At 43.3% G+C, this 12,888-nt stretch overlaps 1 protein-coding gene across 1 annotated transcript in view; it reads left to right on the forward strand.

The window, feature by feature from the left end:
- Positions 1-3,684: 3,684 nt before the first annotated feature.
- LOC308404698 (spermatid perinuclear RNA-binding protein-like) overlaps positions 3,685-12,888 on the forward strand; it is a 103,784-nt gene continuing 94,580 nt past the window's right edge. The window contains exon 1 of the mRNA XM_080894859.1: positions 3,685-3,954. The gene's annotated coding sequence lies outside the window, so the exon portion shown is untranslated. The remainder of the gene's footprint in view (positions 3,955-12,888) is intronic.

Below are 12,888 nucleotides of genomic sequence, written 5' to 3' on the forward strand. Positions count from 1 at the left end.
CAGTAAAATCTTAAGATTCACTCTGAAATGAACAAAAAGTTAGGAACTGGGTGAGGCAATGATGCCACCTCACCCACTTCCGACCAACAGCCAAGTTACTCCCTTCAGAGGGAGCCTGAGTAAAGAGAATCCTTTATGGTAGTGTGTGAATGTGTGTGTGAATGGGTGAATGACTGAATGTAGTGTAAAGTAAAGCGCTATACAAATACAGGCCATTTACCCTTTTTTTTTTTTTTTTTTTTTTTTTTAGAATGGAGGGAATTATGGAAGTCAAGGCTCCAGAAAATAAGAGGCTCAACTGAACGAATGGTTTATTTAATGGCACTAATTTTGTAGTACATGCTATAAATTGGATGTGTTTTTAAATTTTGAATTCATGTCTTTGAAAGCTGGTTGTCAGTTGGTGGGCATATGAACTGTACAGCTGTGTCACATTTTCTGTGGATAATTCAGCAGCAAAGTGATTCACACTAACTGGTAAGTGCACTGAGTGACTTTGTTGTGGGCCGAAGTCAAATTAGCTTTGAGAATATCGCGTTACAACCAGCCAGACTAGAGGTGCACGCCGGCCGCCGCAGAGGTCTGAGTGGTTGTTTTGCAGCAGCCTGCTATTGACTGGGCACAGCTTAAGAGTAAACAGTGCACCAAAGCACGGTGTGCAATGTCACGGCAGTTTTCAAATTAGAGGCTGCAGATGGAACATTTAAACAGTTGAATGGGAGGGCTTGCATGCACAGTAAGAATAGCTATGGACGATCATCCATTAATCTTCACCCAGCAGAGGCTAGCCTCCTGATGTAGCTACATTAAAGTTGTAATTTTGAGCTCTATTTTTAGTACAGCTGTGCCCAGAGTCCCTGAAAGTCCTTGGCTTGTGTTATCTAATCTGCAGGGAACTTACCTCCCCCTCAGCCTTTACACCTCAGCCTGAGTAAGCTGCACATCTCACAGAAAATCTTATCAACACTGCATCTAAAATGCAGAAAAGTACAGATTTACAAGCACAGTTTGCTTTGCTATATAGTGTACAGCACATTTAAGCCCAACAGTAGAAGCTCTTTTAGGCTCAAATTAAACCTGTATAGCCGAGTGAAAATCATGAAAATGCGTGCATGGTTGGTTGCAAATAGACAGAAGTTGCAGCACATAGATACAGTATCTGACTCAATCTAAATACCTGTGAACCCGAAGCATAACTGATCTATGAACTATGCCAAGGTACTGCAGATGGCATACCAGCATCTTCCATAGCAGCTGTGTGAACGAGTGAATGAGAAACACACTGTAAATAAGTTTGTAGAAGCACAAAGGTTAAATAAGCATAATGCATCTACCGACCATTGTTTCTGTGTTATAAATGAAATTGAGTTGGATGAAGAAAAGAAAAAAAAAACACATAAAGAAACTGTAATCTGGAATAAAAATCAGATGGAATATTCAGTGTTCCCAGAGCACTGACTTTTCTATTATCAATAATCTTTATTATTCACCATTCATTACCAGCCATCACTAATGAGCAATAAAACAGCTTTTAGTTTTAGTACTAATTTCTATCATCCATGGAATCAGGTATTTTTCTGTGTATTACTGACTGAGAGTGAAACTGTCAAGAAGCTTTAGCTTTTGTAGCCTAGACATACACAACAAATCACATAAATATAGACTGCCTGAGCATTGTGCTGATTAGACACATTCAGTTTTTCCTAAATTTAAGAGTTAATAGAGACCAAGTGTGGGAGAAATTGATATGTTTAATCTCATTCATTTTAGATTATCTCAGAATATTTTAAGTTATACCTTTCTTTTCCAAGAGTCTGGGTTAACCACCAGGCACCTATTGAAACTCAATAAAAGGCTAGATTTTAGGGAAAATTAAACTGTATTTGAAAATATTTTATATACTATATCAAATATATGATAGTCATGGTAACTGGTGGGTGCAGACTTACAGTGTCTCTCTGATAGAATAGCATTAGCTTTTATGCAGTTTTCTGTGTGTTCATAACTTGAGAAAAACTCCAAACTGAATTATAGATGAAAAACAACTTGCAAAAAATAAGCTAATTTCTGATTTAATTTTAATCCAGTTCCATTCTTTCAGTAACATTTTTCCACTCAAAAGGTCCTTAAAGGATACAAATAAAAATTCTACTGGAACCAGTCCCTGAGGATTTTATCAGAATGGACCTGGTGGGTTGTATGATATACGATCTTAACCTATATAATTTTAATATATTTAATCATCTTATAATTTCTTTTTTTTTTTTTTTTTTTGCCTGTCCCGTTTGGCTCTTTTGCCATCAGAATTGTTGTCTAAAGGCAAAGAAAGATGCCCAACGGATTTACTTTACCAAATTGACCATCCCAGCCTTGCCATAATGGTCCATTTGATTCACCTTTTATTGTTTATTTTATTTTCACTTACTGAACATGGGACAGACTTGACTGGGGGAAAGAAGGGGAGAAAGAAAGAGGGAAAGAGAAACAGCTGAGAAGAGGGACGGGGGAGAAGGGCAAAAACCAAAAACCAACAGAATGAGCAGAAAAAGAAAAAAAAGAAGAAAAAAAGAAAAAAATGCATATATCAATCACCTGGGTCACCTGCTGAGAAAGAAAAAAGAAAACAAGCAGAAGAGAACAAGAGTAATAGAATAAACAACATCACAATGATATATGGGAATATGACAGTAAATACTAAATGTTAAACATTATTGTGCAGCACATAAGATCAACAGAACACAGTGTGCTTTGAGGTAGGAGCCAAAAAGGGTGTAGTTTGTGGGTGTGATCACCCGTGTGTACACCTGTGAGCATGGACGCGCTTGTTTTTTGTTTTTTAAAAGGTTCCTTCATGTAATGATCTGCTAGAGGGTGTGGGGGGGCCACAGCCCCGTCCTCCAGGGCATGAAGCAGGTATGGAGGAGATCAAAACTCCAGACATCCAGAGGCCCCCAGAACACAAGAGACCAAGGAAGACCAACAGAGGGGCAGCCGCGCCACTGTCCCTTATAGAAATCATCTTATAATTTCTACAGAATCATGGAGGAATTTAGTGTGCATCTCATTCTGCCAGATTATTCCTTGGGATTAAGTGGAATAGGTGTTGAAAAAGGGGACAAAGATAATTAAAGAATTAGTGTAATTATTAAAAAAGAAACAAGCCCACATTCTCATATGTTTTTACATTTTGGAAATATAATATAATATAATAATATAACTACAGAATTTTAAATGTGCACCTTTTAGACTTTTAACAGATTTAATGCTACCCCCTTTTATTAAAATTATGACTTAAAATTATGACTGCTCTGCAGGTTAAAATATTATATAGGGGAAAAAAGACTGGTCCCAACAAACAGATTTTTATGCCAAAATGTTTGTTTGTTTTGTTTTGCTTCGCTTTTTAAAAACTTTTTTAATGGGGGATTGCAGCTTTTATATTGCCTGGTCCTATTGATCTGAAAATGTAAGACTGCTTCCATAGGCAGAAAAGGACAGAATGTAAGAATATTGCTTGAATTCTTGAATGTCACTAAATCTGAAAGCTGTACTGTACTCTAAAGATAGTGTGACCAGGGCACAAACCCCATTTATAGAGACAAACTGGACTGCAACTGCTCATTAGACGATCTCTGTTTTTGCAGTAGCGATCGTCGTGCGCATGCGCGGCGTCAGTCTCCACTCTCTCTCCCTGCGCTGAACGCTGACACGCAGCAGGCTGGCCGGAGACCGTTGGTGCTGCTGCCGTTGTTGTTGTTGCTTCCGCCGCCACCGGCTTCACTCCACGTTGTGAGCTTCCGTCCGGATACAAAGTGACGCCGGAGCGGGACTTACATTCAGTTAAAGGACAGAAACAACAGCAGCAAAGTGTTTTCGGAGGCTTTGGACTCGCTGACCGGCTGAGCTTTCTCCTCTCCCGTCCTCCTCCCGGTCGTCCGCGGACAGTGGTTTGAGGTAAGTGTCCGCTTTTTGTGACAGTTTTTGGGATGAGCGGTCGGCTGCTGCCCTGCGGGTGCCTGGTTTAACTTCAGACCGGCTTTAGCTCAGCTTCAGGACTCCGTGTTTTGTTTGAACGTGTTTGAACCAACTGCTCGTTCACGAGACGGACAGTTTAACGGGAAGTTTTCCTCGCGCGTGGAGACCCGCGAACCGTCCTGAATGTGGCTTTTAAGAGAAAACAAACTGTCAGCACTCCTCTACAGGGTATAAACCCTCTCCTGTAGGTAGCGTGTGTACTACCTGCTAGTAAATGCCAAATGAAGTTTTCGCTGGCGTTCATTTGTGGCTCTGACCAGCGGAGAAAGAGCACCTGTTTGTTGGAGTATTTGAGGAGGACAGGTAGGCCCGCATAGCGCAGATGCACCTACACCCTGCATGATTTATCACACATTACCCTGCAGGTTTCCACTGAACAGCATCAGTACTTTGCAGCCTTGGTAATGCTGCATGTTTAGTCTGCTGCACTGCCTCATAGTAATGCTGTAAATACAGCACTCCATCTGCTAAAGGCTGAAATATGGATCTTTTGGACAAACAGCCTTAATATTCATGCTACTCTCAGAGGCGTGTCGGGGGGGGGGGGGGGGGGGGGTCATTGGGTGGTACTGAGTAGGGCTGGGTATCGTCACTGATTTCTAGAATCGATTCAATTCCGATTCACAAGGTCCCGAATCGATTCGATCCACGATTCGATTTAATTCGATTCGATTCGATTTAAATCTGGGAAATTTTGACAGTCAGAGATATAATTCAGATCAGGACATTTACATATTTTTGTATCTATAAAAAGGAAGCTGACACTCTCAAGACTTTATCCAAGGTGTGAGCATCACAGCAGATGCCTTTGTGTCAAAGTAGCTGAAGATAAAACACAGAAAAACATGTAGGTGATTTTCCTGGCCTGGGATTTTATAAAAATATTCTGCAGTACATCAAAAACGAAAGAAAACCATTAATTAATCAACATTACCTCTGACGTTACAGCGGTTTTATTAGAGACATGGCTAAGCATTTTGCATTTTGAATAATTTTAAAAAGTTTCAATTTGTTCAGTATTGAACAGCAGAAATGAGGTTTTCTTTTCGGAAGAATGTAAAAGGGGAAAAAACAGCGGCCGACAGCGCTGTAAGCAACAGTAGACTTGTGTAACAAGCAAGCGAATAATGAAGAAAGCGAAACTGTTCGAGAGAGAGGGGGGGGGGGAGAGGGGGAGGGAGAGAGGGAGAGAGAGAGAGCTGCGCATCGCAATGGAAGCAAAACAGTAAAAGAGTGAATTCATGACGATGTTTATGTGAAGCGTTTGGATCTTCTTCTGCTGCTGGTTCGGTCAATATTGTTTGGAGAGAGATCAAACTAACAGCTTTAGAATCAGCGCATAAAGGGCGCGGACCCGGATCAGCGAGCTGTCGGCTTTCAGCCCCGACTGTGAGAAAGGCGACATCTAACTGATTCTGATCCGCGGGTCGCGCTGTGTGTTTAAGTCTATGTGCAGAATCCCTGTACCTGCTCTCATTTACTGTTTGGTGGTTCTTGAAATTTTGTGAGATGTCACCAGAGATTCTGGCATTTCGGACAAAATAAATTTATATTAAAAAATCGATTCAGGATTTTAATGAATCGATTTTACGTTATCGAAGCCAGAATCGATTTTAATCGATGAATCGATTATAAAAACCCACCCCTAGTACTGAGCCCTCTTAGTGTAACAAACAAAAAACCCACAACAGGACAAACTAGGAAGTTTTCAGCAGGTGCGCATTTATTTACCACCCACATCAGAGGAGAAAACCTTTGCTTTCCATTGAATGTGCTTCCTTGTCAGGAGAACAGACTGTTACGTACATGTTGTAGCTGTGCAGTGTCACCAGGGGGCAGTGTCAGAAATGTGTGGACCAGGTCTGTGGGCTACTCAAGCTTGTGTTTATGTGGTTGCTGTGTCTTTGTAGCTATTGCTGTTCAGTGCATGACTGTATCTCAATACCGAAGTACGCAAGTTTGTACTTGTGTACTTTGCTAGTACTTCCAGTACTTCCAGAGGACAAGTGGAATGGCAGTGTATCTGATCACATGACATCTCAGCTCAGCCCAACTCATCTCCATGTTTTTACTCCAATCCATCCATCCATCCATTCTCTTCCGCGTATCCTTTTTAGGGTAGCGGGAGGGCTGGAGCCTATTCCCCCCACCTTGGCTATGTTTTTACGCCCATTCCCCCTTAATTTCACGGATTAATATTTACGGTGGAAATTGCCCATGATATGCTTAATTACTAGATTTCTTTGAAGAAGAACAATAAGCATAAAAAAGCCATCAAGGTGAAATAATATAGAAAGATTTAGAAAATAGCTTAATTTAGAAAAATTGCAGTAAACACTTGTCGTTGGCTGTAGCTCAGGAGGTGAAGCAGGTCATCTACTAATCGCATGGTTGGTGGTTTGATCCCTGGTTACTCCAAGTTGGCGTGCCAAATATCCTTGGGTAGGATGCTAACCCAAAGTTGCTTTCCGATGCATCCATTGGAATGTGAATGTTAGATAGAAAGCACTCACTAAGAAAAAGCATAGAAGAAAGTGTGAATGGGTGAATGAGGTGACTGTTCTTTAGATCTTAAAACAAGACTAATATGATAGTAGTCAGAACCTCTAGATTTAAAATGTAATTTATATGGCACATGTATGCACATGTTACTGAAATGGGAAGTGGACTGGTTGTTATATGGCACTTTTCTACTCTGAGCACTCAGAGCAACCTCACTGCTTTTAGTCTTCATGATTATTATTAGTGATTCATATGATCTGTTTCACACTGTTTATTGAACAAAGACAAACTGTTCAGATGCTAGAATGATTTCATTTTTATTCTGGTAGACTCTCACAACTTACAACAGACAGCTGGCGTTTAGAATAGAGTTGAGTAAATATTAAAAACATAATTTGATCATTTATGGTTTATCGTTTCATAGCTTGACATCTGTCTCCATGAACAGCATAAACATGCTGGCCCAGATGTTTCTGCTTCCAGAGAAAAGGCTCATACTTTCCTCCTGGATTAAAATATTTTTAATGTTCGTTTTAATTCAGGAAAAGCTGCCGTTACAATAAGTACAGCACATTTCTACTTTAGGGAACAAACCAATTTTCTCAGAAACAAGTAAAACACTGAAATAAACCAAACATCAACAGTTAGAAATCATATGAGTGAATTATATCTAGTACCAGTGCATCCAGGAGATGTGTCTTTATAGTTTAACTCTGGCTGAGCCAGTGACGCCTAGGAAGAGTCTAGGTGACAACCAAGAAAGTTTGGTGACGACTGGAGAGACAGATGACAGCTCGGAAAGACGGCTCCAGGGGCGGGGTGGGCTAGCATCCTGGTCTGCAGTTTTCGCGAGAAAGCACCCAAAAAGCTATGGAAAGCCCTAAAGAAAGATACCCCCAGGAGACCCCGAGAGGGGGGGAGAATGAGGTCTCCAATCGGACGGACTTAAGGTTAACGACTAATGCAATGGAAAGGACTACGAGTAAGACATGTATCTGCGGCAAGCTGTGCAAGAACCAGCGTGGCCTAAAGGTCCATCAGGCTAGAATGAAATGTTTGGAGCGGCAGAGTGAGGTGCAACGCACAGGTCCTGAACCTGGTGAGACGCAGGAGGAGCCCGGCCAGGAGGCACCCCACAGAGCCCAGTCCCTCCATGCACAGGACTCTTCCAATCCAAGCAGTGTAGTTCCACAACAGCGGATTAAGTGGCCCCCAGCCAGCAGCCAGAGCGAGTGGCAGAAGTTTGATGAGGATGTCTCCAACATCATACAAGCTGTGGCCAAAAGAGGTGCCGACAGCAGGCTTAAAACAATGACCACCATCATAGTCAGCTACGCCTCAGAAAGGTTCGGCCTGATCGAGAAGTGTAACAACAAGACCCCTTACACCATGAACCGCAGGGCCATGAAGATTCATCAACTACGCCAGGAGCTTAGGAGCCTTAAGAAGCAGTTCAAGAACGCTGATGCGGAGGAGAAGCAAGCTTTAGAGGAGCTGCATAACATCTTGCGGAAGAAGCTGATTACCCTCCGTAGAGCAGAATGGCACAGGAGGCGAGGAAGAGAGAGAGCCAGGAAACGTGCAGCTTTCATTGCTGATCCCTTTCGATTTTCCAAACAATTGCTTGGGGTCAAGCGAAGCGGGCAGTTGGAGTGCTCAGCAGAGGAGGTGAATAACTTCCTTCATGAGACCACGAGTGACCCATTGAGGGAACAAGACTTGGGACCAAACAAAGCTCTCATCAACCCTGCCCCACCATCAGTAGAGTTCAAGTTGACGGAGCCAAGTTTGAAGGAGGTGTGTGAGGTCATCAAAGCAGCCCGCTCAGCATCCTCCCCAGGTCCCAGTGGCGTACCCTACCTTGTCTATAAGCGCTGCCCAGAGCTGCTCCGCCACCTGTGGAAGATCTTAAAGGTGATATGGCGGAGAGGGAGAGTTGCTGATCAGTGGAGAGGGAGTCTGGATTCCCAAAGAGGAGGATTCGAAAAACATAAACCAGTTTCGGAGTATCTCGCTATTGAGCGTGGAGGGGAAGGTGTTTTTTAGCGTTGTCTCCCGGAGATTGACCGAGTTTCTCCTTAGAAACAATTACATTGATCCATCAGTTCAGAAGGGGGGAATCCCAGGAGTTCCTGGTTGCCTAGAGCACACTGGTGTAGTTACACACCTTATAAGAGAAGCACATGAGAACAGAGGCGACCTAGCTGTATTGTGGCTGGACCTAACTAATGCGTATGGGTCGATCCCACACAAACTGGTTGAGCATGCTTTGCACCTCCACCACGTCCCCAGCAAGATCAAGGACCTAATCCTGGACTATTACGCCAATTTCAGGCTTAGGGTCACTTCTAGGGCAGTTACTTCAGACTGGCACCGACTCCAAAAAGGTATAATAACAGGCTGTACCATCTCAGTTACGCTCTTTGCCCTGGCAATGAACATGGTGGTAAAGGCTGCGGAGGTGGAGTGCAGAGGGCCGTTAACAAGGTCAGGTGTTCGTCAGCCCCCTATCAGAGCCTATATGGATGACCTCACCATTACAACATCATCAGTTCCCGGGTGTAGGTGGATCTTGCAAGGTCTTGAGAGACTCATCTCATGGGCAAGGATGAGTTTTAAACCTTCCAAGTCAAGATCGATGGTACTGAAGAAGGGCAAGGTGACGGACAAGTTCCGGTTCTCAATTTCAGGAACCATTATTCCATCCATAACGGAACAACCAGTTAAGAGCTTGGGGAAACTCTTTGACTCCAGCCTGAAAGACTCTACTGCTATCCAGAAGGCAAATGAGGAGCTGGGAGCGTGGCTTATTAAGGTGGATAAGTCCGGCTTGCCTGGAAGATTTAAAGCCTGGATCTACCAGCATTCCATCCTGCCCCGAATCCTGTGGCCCTTGCTTGTCTATACAGTTCCAATAACTACTGTGGAATCCCTTGAAAGAAAGATCAGTGGCTTTCTTCGTAAGTGGCTGGGACTTCCCCGCAGTCTCACCAGCGCTGCCTTGTATGGGACAAGCAACAGCGTGCAGTTACCCTTCAGTGGTCTCACAGAAGAGTTCAAGGTGGCTCGCACACGAGAAGCCCTACAGTACAGAGATTCTAAAGACTGCAAGGTGGCATCAGCAGGCATTGAGGTAAGGACAGGAAGAAAGTGGAAGGCTGAGAAGGCAGTTGAGGTGGCGGAGTCACGCCTAAGGCAGAAAACACTAATGGGGGTCTTAGCAACAGGGGGAGCAGGCTTGGGGTACATCCCAAAGGCCCAGGTCTGCAGGGCACAGGGAAAGGAGAGACACCAGCTACTCCAGGAAGAGGTCCGAGCAGGTGTGGAGGAGGAGCGAGTAAGCAGAGCTGTAGGCCTTAAGCGGCAGGGAGCATGGACAAGGTGGGAGAGCACCTTGCAGCGCAAGGTCACCTGGGCAAACATCATGCAGGCAGACTTCCACCGGATCCGATTCCTAGTGCAGGCAGTATACGACACTCTGCCAAGCCCAGCAAACCTCCATTTGTGGGGAAAGAGCGAGACACCTGCCTGTCCCCTGTGCTCTGGAAGAGGGACCCTAGAACACCTCCTTAGCAGCTGCCCAAGGGCCCTGGCCGATGGTCGGTATCGTTGGCGGCACGACCAGGTGCTCAGAGTAGTTGCTGAAAAGATTGCCTCAGCAATCAGCATCAGCAAGCATCATCATGCTCCGAGGAAGGCAATCTCTTTTATTAAGGCTGGAGAGAAACCCCAGGGGCGCCCACATTTGACAACTGGCCTTCTCAACACAGCCTCTGATTGGCAGCTACAGGCTGACCTGGGTAAACAACTAAAGTTTCCTCAGAACATTGCAGAAACATCACTCCGGCCAGACTTGATAATTATTTCTGAGGCCTCAAAACAGCTGATCATGCTGGAACTCACAGTGCCCTGGGAAGAGCGGATTGAGGAGGCTAATGAAAGGAAACGAGGAAAGTACCAGGAACTAGTGCAAGAGTGCAGGGGAAGGGGCTGGAAGACTTTCTATGAGCCCATAGAAGTGGGTTGTAGGGGCTTTGCAGGACGATCACTCTGCAAAGTTCTAGGCCGGCTGGGCGTGGCTGGGGCAGCCAAGAAGAGGGCCATCCAGGCTGTGAGTGAAGCGGCAGAGAAAGCCACAAGGTGGCTGTGGATTAAGAGGGCTGATCCGTGGGTAGCTACTGGTACGCAAGTCGGGGCCTGATCACCCCCGGCTGGGTCGCCTGGGCGAGGGTGTATGATGTTGTGAGACCCGAAACACCTGATGACCCTAGGATACATCACTGAAGATGCGTACCAGTGCATCCAGGAGATGTGTCTTTATAGTATAGTGTTTAACTTTCACTGAGTGGCAAAAGGGTTTTGAAAATGATGTGCCAGGACTCAGATTTTCTGCCAGGTATAATGATCCTTGAATGAGTGGTCAGCTGACAGCTAGTGGGGTTAGACCAGCAGAAATGGATATCTACAAAAACATCGGAGCACTTTTGCAAGCAGGCAATGTCTTGCTGATAAATCAAACAGATATTTGAAGTTTACAAATCTGCATTCATGCCTAAAAACATTTTAAAAGTTTGTTTAATTCATCAAAGACAGTAATATTTAAAATTTTACTTACAGTTTTGGCCGCTGTCCTCCACTATTGCCGCTTTTGAGTTTCAGATGAAATGAATTCTGGGGTACTTGGCTGCACCAAGCACACACAAGTCATGATTAATGTACCCTCGATAGAGTGGGCGGAGCAAGAACACATCTGGGCATTTTCAGCAATTTTGAATTGGAACTGTACTGGGGTTGCTACTTATTACATTTCATAAGTACAGAAGTACACACATGTGTGCATTTTGAAAAACGGCCCATACCCAAAATAAGATTTGTTCTAGGAGTGTGCGAAAGGGCTCCTTGTTCCGTCTTTTCACAATAAAAGTTCTTGTCATACACTGTGTGACTGGGCTGTGCCATTTCATGTCATCCATGTATAATTTTTTGGAGTGGAATATTTCACAATATCATTGCTATCGCAATGCCATGTGTTTACATATCCAAGTGCACACAACAACAAGACAAGCCTCAGCAAGCCTCAGAGCTGGAGGCAAATCTCAGCCTCTGATAAAGATTTAGTACCTTCAGCAAACTCCACCAAAGCACAGTGCTTTGGAAGATATTCAAAAAAACCGTTCTGCAGCCCAAAAGTAAACAATATGATGGAAATTACTGATATGGTTATGTGGTGGAAAAGCAGCGATTTAAGCAGCTGGTTACAAAGACTTGAACGAAAATAAAACATTCAAGGTAAAAAAACAAAAACAAAAAACATTGTTTTATTTTGTGGCAGTGTTTTGCAGCGCTTCTCAAGTTATAAAGTTAAATTACTCTAGTTGTTGTTAGTGTTACAGTTATTTTATACTTAAAAGACTGCATAAAATTTCCTGGGAAAACATTCCTACTACTACCAGCAGTTTGGTCTATAAAATGACAAAGTGGCCTGTCCAACACAAGCATACAATGTACTATAGTGAGTTTTAAGGTAGGGCTGCTCGATTATGGCAAAAATGATAATCACGATTATTTTCACTGAAATTGAGATCTCGATTATTTGACGATATTTATTTAACAATAACAATGTGTTGAATAATGGCTTTAAAGATTGTCAAAAAAGAATATAAAATAGTGTGCAAATACTCCTGCAAACAGTGCAAGTGTTTGCAATATAAGAAATAAATGAAAAATGTAAACATCTATGTTTAGTGAACTTTGCAGTGTTGCTCTGTGGTGCAGCTACGACACCGCAGCAAAGTTTACACACTGTCTACTTGATCCACGTCTGACTCCGCGAACCCGTAATGTTTCCACACCACTGAAGTTTTTTTTTTTGTTTTTTTTTTGTTTTTTTTTACCTCTCTTTTCAACCAACGGCAGTCACTCTCCTCTCCAAATAACTTCTGCTTAGCTTTCCAAGCTTCCCTCGGGTCCTCTTAATTGTTGTGATGCGTGTTCGAAATGCAGAGAGGTGCGCTCGATTTGCAACACGGAGCAGCGTGAGAGTAAAGCACGAGGGAGGTGATCGTTGAAAGCCCAGATCGTAATTTAGATTAAAATTCGATTAATTGAGCAACCCTATTTTAAGGTTTGAATAAAATATATGTAGGCAATGTGAAGATACATGGACATAAAATAAATCACCATAGTCCTGCTGCCATAAGAGTAAAAGCAACAAAGATCTTTCTCGTCTCAAAGGACTGATAATAATAAGTCAAATAATTTCATCATGGTTGTTGAGAATAAAGGCTCAGAGCTCTGCAGCCTCTGCAGCTGTAATGAGGATGTTCAGGTTACAAGGAGAAGGACTGGGTG

Source organism: Rhamphochromis sp. 'chilingali' (assembly GCF_963969265.1).
Source record: "Rhamphochromis sp. 'chilingali' genome assembly, chromosome: 10".
In the NCBI taxonomy this organism is placed as follows: Eukaryota; Metazoa; Chordata; class Actinopteri; order Cichliformes; family Cichlidae; genus Rhamphochromis; species Rhamphochromis sp. 'chilingali'.